The 14,427-nt window shown below is 41.5% G+C and overlaps 1 protein-coding gene across 18 annotated transcripts in view; it reads left to right on the top strand.

Moving 5' to 3' along the window:
* The window catches only part of gw (trinucleotide repeat containing adaptor protein gawky), a 172,602-nt gene that overhangs the window by 31,821 nt on the left and 126,354 nt on the right, over positions 1-14,427 (top strand). The gene's annotated exons all lie outside the window — the stretch shown is intronic.

The following is a 14,427-nucleotide window of genomic DNA, read 5'->3' as shown; positions in this document are numbered from 1 at the left end:
GGTTTACCCCAGACGCTTCACGTGCCCTGGTTCAATCCATTGACAGCATGTCGACCTCGGTATACCACATCATTTCAATTCACTCTATTCCTTGCAAGCCTTTCACCCTCCTGCATGTTCAGGCCCCGATCACTCAAAATCTTTTTCACTCCATCTTTCCACCTCCAGTTTGGTCTCCCACTTCTCTTCGTTCCCTCCACCTCTGACACATATATCTTCTTGGTCAATCTTTCCTCACTCATTCTCTCAATGTGACCAAACCATTTCAAAACACCCTCTTCTGCTCTCTCAACCATACTCTTTTTATTTCCACACATCTCTCTTACCCTTACATTACTTACTCGATCAAACCACCTCACACCACATATTGTCCTTAAACATCTCGATTCCAGCACATCCACCCTCCTGTGCACAACTCTATCCATATCCCACGCCTTGCAACCATACAACATTGTTGGAACCACCATTCCTTCAAATATACCCATTTTTGCTTTCTGAGATAATGCTCTTAAGAATGTAGATGCACAATAAAGGATAACTGATACCCTTATCCCATGTGTATTCATCTGTGTATGTGTCTGATTTTACCAGTATATTATTGATCATTCAGACCAGATTATCTGTTGAGAATCATCACTTGTTATATTTGTCTTCTGGTATCCTTGCTTAATGGCAGCTATAGTTAGAATTTTGTGATCATGGAATTTATAAAGTAGGGAACAAATTCAAGCAAAGCTCAGTGTAATGGAATTTCAAATCTCGAATATTTTTTCTATCAGAAAAGTAATGGTGAGGTGAATGAGATTTGGTATAGCCGGGAGTGCAAAGAGAATTGAGTGATAGAACAGGTGAAATGTAATACTTTGAGGTTGTGTGAGCATGTGGAAAGAATGCTAGACGAGGAGTTAACAAGGAGTGTGTGATACAGGTACACCACCGAATTTCTGGCAGCTGATGGTTTGGCACCTCCTTTAGTCCGAAAGAAATTATGTGAGGGAACTTGAAATTACTGCAGCCACCAGTCTAGTTTACTGGGCGGCCACAGATGGTGTTGTGTTTAGGGCGCGCTTATTTATGTACTTTACACTGCACTTGGTGGTGGTGATAACACAGTTCTGTGAGATTCTTAGCTTATTTTGCTTAAATCCTAGCTATGGCTTCTAAGACATATGAGAGTGTCAGTTGTGGTGTCAAACGTAAACACCAGTCCATATTGATCCAAGATAAAGTAGAACTTGTAAAAAATGGACTGTGGTGCTTCGGTGCGTAAGCTGTGTGACATCTACAGTATTGGTTCATCAGTTGTTTATGATATAAAGAAGCAAAGGGAGAAAATATTGAAATATATGTAGACAGCAGTTCCAAGAAGCAAATGATGATTATGAAAACTATGAAAGATGGTAAGAGTGCTGAGCACGATCGAGTGATGATGGAATCGTTTTGACAGCGTTGAAGTGATGTAGTGGACTTGTCAGGTAGCATGATAATGGATCAGGCTAAGTTGTTCCATAAAGAACTTGAATTACAACATGAGCATGACTATAGTGAAGGATGGATTCAAAGATTCAAGGAGTGTCATGGAATTTCCATGAATAGAGTGTGTGGAGAAAAGCAGTCTGCAAACCATGAAGGAGCTGCTGAGTATGTGGATGAATTTGCAAAACTTGTAGTTGATGAGCACCAGTCCTGAGCAGGTGTGTAATGTATTTCAATTATGTATTGATTTACATTTAATATTTGTTTAATTTAAATTTTTAGCTGTCCATGGGATACTATAGACACATGGGAGATGTATAATTAGTAGGTTAGAGGTGTGTTGATGAATTATGTGACCACGGTTGGTCCGTAAAAATGGTTAATCTGGCAAGGCTTTGGAACCAAGAGTATTGGAAAATCAGTGGTGTACCTGTAGTATGTTCAAGGAGGTTGGTGTGAGAGGAGACCACCTTTGCCTTAGGGAACTAGAGTGGAAGAGTACTGAGGTAGAGAAATTGGAAGAAGATAGTATGAGAGGCATGTAAAAGACAAAAGACAGGGATAAGTCGAGACTTTCCATAGCCACTTAATGAGAGTTCCCCAAGGGATTAGGCATTAGAGATATTGCTATATGAAATATGAATTGAATTTCTGCAGACTTTGTTAAAATAGAGAAAATTTTTTGAAAGACTTGAACAATTAGTTGCTTAAAAATAGAATGTGTCTTTTATAAGTCTCTCTTATACATTAGGTTCATAAGTGCTTCTCAGCTACATGCAGTAGATAAAGAAGACTTGGAGGAGAGTCATATGATGCCATTAACCTCCAATCTTCCTCCAAGTAACTCTGTCTCGTCTCTTCAGAGCCTCTACAAACAAATGAAGTCACAGTCTATATTTTTATAACCCCAGGCTCCCTCTTATTAGACTTTTGCAGCCTTTAGAATGTGCTACAGTCAGTATCAGGGAAATGATGGACCCCTTTTGGAGTAAGAAGGTTCCTGATGAGATTGTTCCCCCTTTTTATCCGCTGAAGATGATACAACACTATCAGAGGTGACTTTCCACTTAAGATGTAACCTCTTGCAGATAGTCTTACAACACTAACTTATATATAATGTCATCCAGTTATTGGTGATGTGTTCCTAAAAATTGCAACTAAATTGGAAACTTTGGGTTGTGGATCACTTTTTATCCGAGGGTTCAATGCATTGATTGAGGTTTATATTTTGGGAAATTTTTGACATAATTTTCACACTAAGAGCTGAATCGATTGCCAAAAAATGTATGTATTAATCTGAATATCTAAATGAGGAATACCTTCTTAAAATACCATATATTATACGGTAGTAAAATGAAACAAAGTTGCTCTTGCCGTATCCTCAACATGTTGATCAGCGTTAAAATGCAACAGTTGCTTGATTTTTATCTCTATGTTTGATGTTCTTCCTCCTTTTCTTAACAGAAGCACAACACTCACTGGCTGCTTTCCTAGGTGCCATAAACTCTTTATGTTGTAAACATTCTGTATCTTATCCCCACAAATGCACATGAGTCAGATAGGCTGCTGCTGGGATGCAGGTAGCTGCTAGTGAACAGACACTCATTAGAGTGATCACTTTCTGTTGCTTTGAATTTTAGTGCAGGTTTCACTTGTCTATTACAGTTTTGAGCATACATGCTCAGAATAATGTGTACCATTTAACAACAGTGGCATCATGTTATAAGTATTCATGGATCTCCATAGCACCACCAAATGTTTTTCCATGCATTGGGCATTTATGTGGCTGCGGGTTACGGGGAGCCCAACCTAACACACCACAATATCTATAAAGGGATAGGGGGAATGTCATAACAGGTGATGTTGCTTGTGGGAGCATTGAGGTAGCCTTTTGTGTGATGTAGCTGGCTAGGTGATTAGTACTAAGATGCAACATCTAGGGTGAAATTCTGCCATCATACTATTACTCTACAGTTTTGTATATACAAGGGAAATGAAAGTATATCAAAAAGTAAGCTTTGGACATTTCCTTGTACTTATAATTATAGAATAGCTCTTTTCCCTGTGTAACTGGCTTATTTTTAACTTTAAGGGTTTGTTATATATGAGATAGGAATTAAGGTATGTATCACAAGAGGCACTAACCCCAACATTTCCCATAGGCCATCAACCTTACCAACCACAGTTTTGACAAACATGGTGTCTTTTCAGGAATGCAACCCCTATGGTTAGCAAGGGAGTTATGCACAAATTGGAAAAATAAATTTCCATTTGATTTTTGGTGTTTTGTTAATGTATATTATTTATTTCATGAACAGTGTCCACAAGAATAAATGTGTCTTGGTGGCATCAATTCTTGCCAGCTAATGAGTTCTAGTGCCTGCTATTGCGAGCAAAGTTTTTGTGTAATTTTTTGTAATTAGTACGTCTTTTGATATATTATTTAATGAGCACCGTACATGTGAAACACTGGGAAGGAGGAGTCAAGCGGAGAGTGCTCAACCTTCTCGAAGGCTCACATTGGGGATGTCTGAATGAGTGTGCTTGTAACCATGAGAAGAAAGGATAGATAGATAAAATGCTTGAGGAAAGAATACTGGATGTTCTGAATCCGAGTGAAATGAAGCTCAAGGGTAAAGGGGAAGAGTGGTATGGGAAAATCAGGGGTTGGTGAGACAAGAGCTAAGGAAGGAGTATCACTACTGAAGCAGGAGTTGTGGGAGTATATGTTAGTGTAAGAAAGTAAATTCTAGATTGATGTACAAAGGCAAAGGGGATAAAGGTGAGTGTTTAGATTACAGAGGTATAAGTTTGTTAAGTATTCCTGGGAAATTATATGGGAGGTCATTGATTGAGGGGGTAAAGGCATGTACAGAGCATCAGATTGAGGAAGAGCAGTGTGGTTTTAGAAGTGGTAGAGGATGTGTGGATCAGGTGTTTGCTTTGAAGAATGTATGAGAAATACTTAGAAAAACAGAAGGATTTGTATGTAGTATTTATGGATCTGGAGAAGGTATATGACAGGGTAGATAGAGATGCTTTTTGGAAGGTTTTAAGAGTATATGGTGTGGGAGGCAAGTTGTTAGAAGCACTGAAAAGTTTTTACCAAGGATGTAAGGCATGCGTACAAGTAGGAGGAGAGGAAATTGATTGCTTCCCAGTGAATGTCAGTTTGCAACAGGGATGCGTGATACCTCCATGTTTGTTTACTTTGTTTATGGATGGGGTTGTTAGGGAGGTGAATGCAAGAATTTTGGAGAGAGGGGCAAGTATGCAGTCTGTTGTGGATGAGAGGGCTTGGGAAGTGAGTCAGTTGTTTGCTTGCGATACAGTGCTGGTGGCTAGTTCGTTTGAGAAACTGCAGAAATTGGTTATTGAGTTTGGTAAAGTGTGTGAAAGGAGAAAGTTAAGAGGAAATGTGAATAAGAGCAAGGTTATTAGGTTCAGTAGGGTTGATGGACAAGTTAACTGGGAGATAAGTTTGAATGGAGAAAAACTGGAGGAAGTGAAGTGTTTTAGATATCTGGGTGTGACTTAGCAGCAGATGGAACCATGGAAGCGGAAGTGAGTCACAGGGTGTTGGAGGGAGTGAAGGTTCTGGGAGCATTGAAGAATATATGGAGGGTGAGAAAATTGTCTCGGAGAGCAAAAATGGGTATGTTTGAAGGAATAGTGGTTCCAACAATGTTATATGGTTGTGATGCATGGGCTATAGATAGGGGTCTGTGGAGGAGGGTGAATATGTTGGAAATGAGATGTTTGAGAACAATATTTGGTGTGAGGTGGTTTGATCGAGTAAGTAATGAAAGGGTAAGAGAGATGTGTGGTAATGAAAAAGAGTGTGGTTGAGAGAGCAGAAGAGGGTGTTTTGAAATGGTTTGGGCACATGGAGAGAATGAGTGAGGAAAGATTGACCAAGAGGATTTATGTGTCGGAGGTGGAGGGAACGAGGAGAAGTGGGAGACCAAATTGGAGGTGGAAAGATGGAATGAAAAAGATTTTGAGTGATTGGGGCCTGAACATGCAAGAGGGTGAAAGGTGTAAAAGGAATAGAGTGAATTGGAACGATGTGGTATACCGGGGTCGACGTGCTGTCAGTGGATTGAACCAGGGCATGTGAAGTGTCTGGGGTAAACCATGGAAAGTTCTGTGGGGCCTGGATGTGGAAAGGGAGCTGTGGTTTTGGTGCATTATTACATGACAGCTAGAGACTGAGTGTGAAGGAATGTTGCCTTTGTTGTCTTTACCTAGCGCTACCTCGGACACATGAGGGGGGAGAGGGGTTGTTATTCCTGTGTGGCGGGGTGACGATGGGAATAAATAAAGGCAGACAGTATGAATTATGTACATGTGTATATATGTATATGTCTGTGTGTTTATATATGTGTGTACGTTGAGATGTATTGGTATGTATATTTGCGTGTGTGGACGTGTATGTATATACATTTGTATGTGGGTGGGTTGGGCCATTCTTTCGTCTGTTTCCTTGCGCTACCTCGTTAACACGAGAGACAGCGACAAAGCAAAATAAATAAATAAATAATATATATATAGAGGTAGCTCTACTCCTGAAACAGGAGTGGTGGAAGTATGTGATAGAGTGTAAGAAAGTAAACTCTAGATTGATATGGGTAAAACTGGAAGTGGATGGAGAGAGATGGGTGGTCATTGGTGCATATGCACCTGGGCATGAGAAGAAAGATAATGAGGGGCAAGTGTTTTGGGAGCAATTGAGTCAGTGTGTTAGTAGTTTTGATGTACGAGACCGGGTTATAGTGTTGGGTGATTTGAATATAAAGGTGAGTAATGTGGCAGTTGAGGGAATAATTGGTGTACATGGGGTGTTCAGTGTTATAAATGGAAATGGTGAAGAGCTTGTAGATTTATTTGCTGAAAAAGGACTGGTGATTGGGAATACCTGATTTAAAAAGAGAGAGATACATAATTATACATATGTAAGTAGGAGAGATGGCCAGAGAGCGTTATTGTATTACGTGTTAATTGATATGTGCGCAAGAGACTTTTGGATGTTAATGTGCTTGAGAGGTGCAACTAGAGGGATGTCTGATCATTATCTTGTGGAGGCAAAAATGAAGGTTTGTAGAGGTTTTCAGAAAGAAGAGAGAATGTTGGGGTGAAGAGGATGGTAAGAGTAAGTGAGCTTGGAAAGGAGACTTGTGTGAGGAAGTAGCAGGAGAGACAGTACAAAATGGAAAAAGGTGAGAACTAAGGATGAAAGGGGAGTGGGGAAAGAATGGTATGGCTTGTGCAAAAGATGCTTGTGGCATGAGAAGTGTGGTAGGTGGGCAGATTAGAAAGGGTAGTGAGTGGTGGGATGAAGAAGTAAGATTATTAGTGAAAGAGAAGAGAGAAGCATTTCGACGATTTTTACAGGGAAATAATGCCAATGAGTGGGAGATGTATAAAAGAAAGAGGCAGGAGGTCAAGAGAAAGGTGGAAGGGGTGAAAAAGAGGACAAATGAGAGTTGGGGTGAGAGAGTATCATTAGATTTTAGGAAGAATGAAAAGATGTTTTGGAAGGAGGTAAATAAAGTGCGTAAGACAAGGGAACAAATGGGAACATCAGTGAAGGGGGCAAATGGGGAGGTGATAACAGGTAGCGGTGATGTGAGAAGGAGATGGAGTGTGTAAGAGTTTTTTAAATAGGGGCAGGTATGCAGTCTGTTGTGGATGAGAGAGCTTGGGAAGTGTCAGCTGTTGTTCGCTGATGATACAGTGCTGGTGGCTGATTCGTGTGAGAAACTGCAGAAGCTTGTGACTGAGTTTGGTAAAGTGTGTAATAAAAGAAAGCTGAGAGTAAATGTGAGTAAGAGCAAGGTTATTAGGTACAGTAGGGTTGAGGGACAAGTCAATTGGGAGGTAAGTTTGAATAGAGAAAAACTGGAGGAATTAAAGTGTTTTAGATGTCTGGGAGTGGATTTGGCAGTGGATGGAACCATAGAAGCGGAAGTGAATCATAGGGTTGGGGAGGGGGCGAAAATTCTGTGAGCCTTGAAGAATGTTTGGAAGTCGAGAACATTATCTCGGAAAGCAAAAATGGGTATGTTTGAAGGAATAGTGGTTCCAGCAATGTTGTATGGTTGCAAGGCGTGGGCTATGGATAGAGTTGTGCGCAGGAGGGTGGATGTGCTGGAAATGAGATGCTTGAGTACAATATGTGGTGTGAGGTGGTTTGATCGAGTAAGTAATGTAAGGGTAAGAGAGATGTGTGGAAATAAAAAGAGTGTGGTTGAGAGAGCAGAAGAGGGTGTTTTGAAATGGTTTGGTCACATGGAGAGAATGAGTGAGGAAAGATTGACCAAGAGGATATATGTGTCTGAGGTGGAGGGAATGAGGAGAAGTGGGAGACCAAATTTTAGGTGGAAAGATGGAGTGAAGAAGATTTTGAGTGATCAGGGCCTGAACATGCAGGAGGGTGAAAGGCTTGCAAGGAATAGAGTGAATTGGAACGATGTGGTATACCGGGTTGATGTGCTGTCAATGGATTGAACCAGGGCATGTGAAGCGGCTGGGGTAAACCATGGAAAGCTCTGTTGGGCCTGGATGTGGAAAGGGAGCTGTGGTTTCAGTGCATTATTACATGACAGGTAGAGACTGAGTGTGAACGAATGTGGCCTTTGTTGTCTTTTCCTAGCGCTACCTCGCACACATGAGGGGGGAGGGGGGTTGTTATTACATGTGTGGCGAGGTGGTGATGGGAATAAATAAAGGCAGACAGTATGAATTATGTACATGTGTATATATGTATATGTCTGTGTGTGTATATATATGTGTACATTGAGATGTATAGGTATGTATATTTGCGTGGGTGGATGTGTCTGTATATACATGTGTATGTGGGTGGGTTGGGCCATTTCTTTCGTCTGTTTCCTTTCACTACCTCGCTAACGCGGGAGACAGCGACAAAGCAAAATAAATAAATATAATAAATAAAATATGTTTGTGTGTGTATATGTTTGTATACGTTGAAATATATGTGATTGTGGGCATTTATGTATATGCATGTGTTTGTGGGTGGGTTGGGCCATTCCTCATCTGTTTCCTTGCACTACCTTGCTAACGCAGGAGACGGCAGTTAAGTATGATAGATAAATAATAAATAATAACTGAAAGTGGATATAGTGAGGTGGGTGATTATTGATGCCTATGCACCTGGTCATGAGAAGAAAGATCATGAGAGGCATGTATTCTGGGAGCAGCTGAGTGAGTGTGTTAATAGCTTTGATGCATGAGACTAGGTTATAGTGATGGGTGATTTAAATGCTTAGGTGAGTAATGTGGCAGTTGAGGGTATAATTGGTGTACATGGGGTGTTCAGTGTTGGAAATGGAAATGGTGAAGAGCTTGTGGATTTGTATGCTGAAAATGGAATGGTGAATGGGATTACCTGGTTTAAAAAGAGATATACATAAGTATACATAAGAATGTATGTGAGAAATACTTAGAAAAGCAAATGGATTTGTATGTAGCATTTATGGATCTGGAGAAGGCATATGATAGAGTTGATAGAGATGCTCTGTGGAAGGTATTAAGAATACATGGTGTGGGAGGCAAGTTGTTAGAAGCAGTGAAAAGTTTTTATCGAGGATGTAAGTAAGGCATGTGTACGTGTAGGAAGAGAGGAAAGTGATTGGTTCTCAGTGAATGTAGGTTTGCGGCAGGGGTGTGTGATGTCTCCATGGTTGTTTAATTTGTTTATGGATGGGGTTGTTAGGGAGGTGAATGCAAGAGTTTTGGAAAGAGGGGCAAGGATGAAGTCTTTTGGGGATGAGAGAGCTTGGGAAGTGAGTCAGTTGTTGTTCGCTGATGATACAGCGCTGTTGGGTGATTCATGTGAGAAACTGCAGAAGCTGGTGACTGAGTTTGGTAAAGTGTGTGAAAGAAGAAAGTTAAGAGTAAATGTGAATAAGAGCAAGGTTATTAGGTACAGTAGGGTTGAGGGTCAAGTCAATTGGGAGGTGAGTTTGAATGGAGAAAAACTGGAGGAAGTGAAGTGTTTTAGATATCTGGGAGTGGATCTGGCAGCGGATGGAAACATGGAAGCGGAAGTGGATCATAGGGTGGGGGAGGGGGCGAAAATTCTGGGAGCCTTGAAGAATGTGTGGAAGTCGAGAACATTATCTCGGAAAGCAAAAATGGGCATGTTTGAAGGAATAGTGGTTCCAACAATGCTGTATGGTTGCAAGGCGTGGACTATGGATAGAGTTGTGCGCAGGAGGATGGATGTGCTGGAAATGAGATGTTTGAGGACAATGTGTGGTGTGAGGTGGTTTGATCGAGTAAGTAACGTAAGGGTAAGAGAGATGTGTGGAAATAAAAAGAGCGTGGTTGAGAGAGCAGAAGAGGGTGTTTTGAAATGGTTTGGTCACATGGAGAGAATGAGTGAGGAAAGATTGACCAAGAGGATATATGTGTCGGAGGTGGAGGGAACGAGGAGAAGAGGGAGACCAAATTGGAGGTGGAAAGATGGAGTGAAAAAGATTTTGTGTGATCGGGGCCTGAACATGCAGGAGGGTGAAAGGAGGGCAAGGAATAGAGTGAATTGGAGCGATGTGGTATACCGGGGTTGACGTGCTGTCAGTGGATTGAATCAAGGCATGTGAAGCGTCTGGGGTAAACCATGGAAAGCTGTGTAGGTATGTATATTTGCGTGTGTGGACGTATGTATATACATGTGTATGGGGGTGGGTTGGGCCATTTCTTTCGTCTGTTTCCTTGCGCTACCTCGCAGACGCGGGAGACAGCGACAAAAAAAAAAAAAATACATAAGTATACATATTTGAGTAGGAGGGATGGTCGAAGGGTCCAGTTGGATTACTTGTTAATTGGTAAATGTGTAAAAGATAGATTTTGAATGTTAATGTGCTGAGAGGGGCAGCTGGAGGGAAGTGTCATCACTATCTTGTGTTGGGGAGAAGAGAGTGGTGAGAGTAAGTGAGCTTGGAAAGGAGACTTGTTTGAGGAAGTACCAGGAGATATTAAGTGTAGAGTAGCAAAAGGTAAGAGCAAATGACTTAGGGAGTGGGTGAGGAATCGGTTGTATTTAGGGAAGCAGTGATGGCTTGCACGAAAGATGCATGTGGCATGAGAAATGTGGGAGATGAACAGATTAGAAAGGGTAGTGAGTGGTGGGAGAAGTAAGGTTGTCAGTGAAAGAAAAAAGAGGCATTTGGACAATACTTGCAGGGAAGTACTGCAAGTGATTGGGAGATGTATAAAAGAAGTGGCAGGAGGTCAAGAGAAAGGTGCAAGAGTTGGAAAAGATGGCAAATGAGAGGTGGGGTGAGAGAGTATCATTAGATTTTATGAAGAATAAAAAGATGTTTTGGAAGAGGTTTATAAAGTGCATAAGACGAAAGAACAAATGGGAACGTCAGTGAAGGGGGCAAGTGGGGAGGTAATAACAGGTAGTGATTAAGTGAGAATGAGATGGAGTGAGCATTTTGAAAGTTTGTTGAATGTGTTTGATGATAAGAGTGGCAGATATAGGGTGTTTTGGTTGGGTTGTTGTGTGAAGTGAGAGGGTCAGGGAGAATGGTTTGTTAAAGAGAGAGGAGGTAGTGAAAGCTTTGCAGAAGATGAAATCCAGCAAGGCAATGGGTTTGGATGGTATTGCAGTTGAATCTTTTTAAAGAGGGGTGGCTTTGTTGATGATTGTTTGGTAAGGATATTCACTGTATGTATTGACAATGGTGAAGTACCTGAGGATTGGCAGAGTGCATGTTTAATGCCATTGTGCAAAGGCAAAAGGGATAAAAGTGTGTGTTCAACTACAGAGGCATAAGGGAAATTGTCAGGGAGGGTATTGATTGAGAGGGTGAAGGCATATACAGAGCATCAGATTGGGGAAGAGCAGTGTAGTTTCAGAAGTGGTAGAGGATGTGTGGATCAGGTGTTTGCTTTGAAGAATGTATGTAAGAAATACTTAGAAAAACAGATGGATTTATATGTAGCATTTATAGATTTGGAGAAGGCATATGATAGGGTTGATAGAGATGCTTTGTGGAAGGTTTTAAGAGTATATGGTGAGGGAAGCGGAAGTGAATCATAGGGTGGGGGAGGGGGCGAAAATCCTGGGAATCTTGAAGAATGCATGGAAGTCGAGAACATTATCTCGGAAAGCAAGAATGGGTATGTTTGAAGGAATAGTGGTTCCAACAATGTTGTATGGTTGCGAGGCGTGGGCTATGGATAGAGTTGTGTGCAGGAGGGTGGATGTGCTGGAAATGAGATGTTTGAGGACAATGTGTGGTGTGAGGTGGTTTGATCGAGTAAGTAATGTAAGGGTAAGAGAGATGTGTGGAAATAAAAAGAGTGTGGTTGAGAGAGCAGAAGAGGGTGTTTTGAAATGGTTTGGGCACATGGAGAGAATGAGTGAGGAAAGATTGACCAAGAGGATATATGTGTCGAAGGTGGAGGGAACGAGGAGAAGTGGGAGACCAAATTGGAGGTGGAAAGATGGAGTGAAAAAGATTTTGAGTGATCGGGGCCTGAACATGCAGGAGGGTGAAAGGCGTGCAAGGAATAGAGTGAATTGGATCGATGTGGTATACCGGGGTTGACGTGCTGTCAGTGGATTGAATCAGGGCATGTGAAGCGTTTGGGGTAAACCATGGAAAGTTGTGTGGGGCCTGGATGTGGAAAGGGAGCTGTGGTTTTGGGCATTATTGCATGACAGCTTGAGACTGAGTGTGAACGAATGAGGCCTTTGTTGTCATTTCCTAGCGCTACCTCGCACACATGAGGGGGGAGGGGGATGGTTTTCCATGTGTGGCGAGGTGGCGATGGGAATGAATAAAGGCAGACAGTGTGAATTGTGTGCATGGGTATATATGTATATGTCTGTGTGTGTATATATGTGTGTACATTGAGATGTATAGGTATGTATATTTGCGTGTGTGGACGTGTGTGTATATACATGTGTATGGGGGTGGGTTGGGCCATTTCTTTCGTCTGTTTCCTTGCGCTACCTCGCAAACGCGGGAGACAGCGACAAAGCAAAATAAAAAATGATAAAAAAATGGTGAGGGAGGTTAAGTTGCTAGAAGCAGTGAAAAGTTTTTATTGAAGATGTGAGGCATGTGTACGTGTAGGAAGAGAGGAAAGTGATTGGTTCCCAGTGAATGTCAGTTTGTGGTATGGTTGTGTGATGTTCCCATGGTTATTTAATTTGTTTATGGATGGGTTGTTAGGGAGGTAAATGCAGGTGATTTGGATAGGCTTAAGTATGCAGTCTGTTGTGGATGAGATGGCCCGGGAAGTGAGTTAGTTATTGTTTGCCAGTGATACAGCTCTAGTGGCTGATACATGTGAGAAACTGCAGAAGTTGGTAACTGAGTTTGGGAAATTGTGTGAAAGGAGAAAGTTTAGAGTAAGTATAGATAAGAGCAAGGTTATTAGGTTCAGTAGGGTTGAGGGGTAAGTTAATTGGGATGTAAGTTTGAATGAAGAAAAACTGGAGGAAGTGAAGTGTTTTAGATATCTGGGAGTGGGCTTAGCAGTGGATGGAACCATGCAAGTGGAAGCGAGTCATAGGGTGGGGAAGGGGGCGAAGGTTCTGGGAGCGATGAAGAATGTGTGGAAGGAGAGAACGTTATCTTGGAGGGCAAAAATGGGTATGTTTGAAGGAAGTACAGTAGTTCTAACAATGTTATGTTGCGGTTGTATGGAGGAGGGTGGATGTGTTGGAAATCAAATGTTTGAGCACAGTATGTGGTGTGAGGTGGTTTGATCAAGTAAGTAATGAAAGTGTAAGAGAGATGAGTGGAAATGAATAGAGTATGGTTGAGATAGCAGAAGAGGGTATGTTGAAATGGTTTGGACATATGGAGAGAATGAGTGAGGAAAGATTGACAAAGAGGATATATGTGTCAGAGGTGGAGGGAAGAAGGAGAAGCAAGAGACCAAATTAGAGGTGGAAGGTTGGAGTGAAAAAGGTTTTGAGCAATCGGGGACTAAACGTACAGGAGGATAAGAGGTGTGTAAGGAAGAGAGTGAATTGGAATGATGTGGTATACTAGTCAATGTGTTGTCAGTGGACTGAACCAGGGCAGTGCTAAACATCTGGGGTAAACCATGGAAAGGTCTTTGAGGCCTGGATGTGGATAAGGGCTTGTGTTTTCAATGCATTACACATGATGGCTAGACTGAATGTGTTTGTTTTCCTGGCACTACCTTGCTGATGCAGGGGGTGTCAGTGCTGTTTTGCATGGGGCGGGGTGACGCTGTGAATAGATGTATATATGTACATGGCTTTGTTTGTGTATGGGTGTATATATGTATATATGTGTGTATATGAGTGGATGGTCTTCCTTTGTCTGTTTCCTGGCCCTGCCTCACTGATGTGGGAAATGGCAATCAAGTATGATAATGATATTGAAAACAATGAAATAATGATGATAACAGTCATGATATTAATAATAGTGATATTTATTTTTATTTATTTTACTTTGTCGCTGTCTCCCGCTTTAGCGAGGTAGTACAAGGAAACAGATGAAAGAATGGCCCAACCCACCCACATACACATGTATATACATACACGTTCACACACGCAAATATACATACCTATACATCTCAACTTATACGTATATATACACACACAGACATATACATGTATACACATGTACATAATTCATACTGTCTGCCTTTATTCATTCCCTTCGCCACCCCGCCACACATGAAATAGCAATAATAGAATACATCATTTATTTATTATAGTCTCATTTGCCTCTTTTTCAAGTTTTGGATCTTCCTCTTGACAGCTTCTTTGGGGTAGTGCCAGGAAGACTGACATAAAAGGCCACATTCGTTTATACTCGGTCTCTTGCTTTCATGTGCAGTGCACTGAAATCACAGCTCCCTATCCACATCAAGGCCCCACAGACCTTTCCATGGTTTAATCCAGATGATTCATAATCCCTGGTTCAGTCC

The sequence above is a fragment of the Panulirus ornatus genome, chromosome 46, assembly GCF_036320965.1.
Source record: "Panulirus ornatus isolate Po-2019 chromosome 46, ASM3632096v1, whole genome shotgun sequence".
In the NCBI taxonomy this organism is placed as follows: domain Eukaryota; kingdom Metazoa; phylum Arthropoda; class Malacostraca; order Decapoda; family Palinuridae; genus Panulirus; species Panulirus ornatus.
Note: the sequence above shows the minus strand (reverse complement) of the source record. Positions and strands in the feature narration are given on the sequence as shown.